This window comes from Echinops telfairi, unplaced genomic scaffold (assembly GCF_000313985.2).
Source record: "Echinops telfairi isolate 266 unplaced genomic scaffold, ASM31398v2 ScPeMD7_7469;HRSCAF=8507_1, whole genome shotgun sequence".
Taxonomy (NCBI): domain Eukaryota; kingdom Metazoa; phylum Chordata; class Mammalia; order Afrosoricida; family Tenrecidae; genus Echinops; species Echinops telfairi.
The window spans coordinates 46,349,457-46,350,845 of NW_022111373.1; positions in this window are offsets into that span (position 1 = coordinate 46,349,457).

Sequence of the window (1,389 nt, forward strand, 5' to 3'; positions counted from 1 at the left end):
GTCCAACTGAAAATTACCCATGGTAATTAGAAACTGTGCTTGTTATCAAGTATTTGGATTTCAGCACCAAATCACCCTTCGTGTCCCTATTCTTGATGGCTGATCTATGTTTTGTAGACCTTTTTCTTTTGAGAGTAGAGGGTGCTGGAAGGACATTAAGGAACGAAGTAATTTTTCTTCTGGCAAAATTGTGCTCTTTTGTCTTGCCACATTAGTCTTAGATTGGTGTGTGAGATGCCAAGTGGTTTAGGAGTATTAGATTTTTTGTTTCTCAAGATGATTCTGGCCAGATAAGTGTCGGGAATACATTCTGCTTCTTCATATCTAGCTTACTTTCCTACTCTCTTCCTTGTTATCAATAGTAGAGAGAAACAGACAAGTATTAGAGATGGATAGATGTGGATAATTATAATTTTTATAATTTGGCCTGTATTCAAAAAAGTCAGCTATCTGCTGCTTACATCAACGGTCCAACGGTCTCTGCTGTTACTACATATAAGAGGGTTGGGTAGCTTGTTTCCAGCCTAGAGACTTAATGAGGATATTTACAAATGTCAACCAAAGTAATTCACTAGGTAAAACATCACAGCTGACCATTTTGTATGCCGAAAAAGGCTATTTTAAATCATCTCTTAGTGAACACTTTTGAAAATTTGGGAATAACAATCTCTTTGTTGTAGCAAGTGGGGACTGTCCTGCTCACTAGAGATGTTTAGCAGGCTTCTCTTCACTTGATGGAACCATCTCCCCACCTTTTGTTTTGATAATCAACAATATTTCTAGACATTGCCAACTGCTCTTTAAGTAGCCAATGTCCCCCATTGAGAATCAGTGATACAGGGGAATCCTGGGTGCTGTTTTCAGGGTAAGTGCAGACTCAGAGCCACCATGTATACATACAGCACAAGGAAACAGTGTCTGGTGATGTTCTTGCCTATTGAGCAAGTTGTGAGGATTTTTATTGTCTTTACACTGAATTGTAATCCACAGGAAAAGCTGCAGTCCTTGATCTGCAACCGCAAATACTTCAAGTCCTCCTGGTTTTCAGGAAGCAAGGGTGAGTCATGTGGATATTGAAGAATACTAATGAAACTTCTTCTAATCTTGAGGCTGTGTTCCTCTTCATACAGTATAGCTTCTTGGATTGTTTATTGTGTTAGGGTTCTCTAGAGAGATAAAACCAAATTCCTGAAAATATAATATATTCATTTATAAAGATAATTAGATATATAATGAGAAATGAACTGTTAAATCATATACAGATAAATATACAATACAAGAAATAAACAGTTAAATTAGAAAGCACTAAAATGACTTAGTGCAACTCACTCCATGAGAGAAAGTTGAGATACTACCAGTCCTTCAAGTCTCTGTCTGATGCCAGATCTT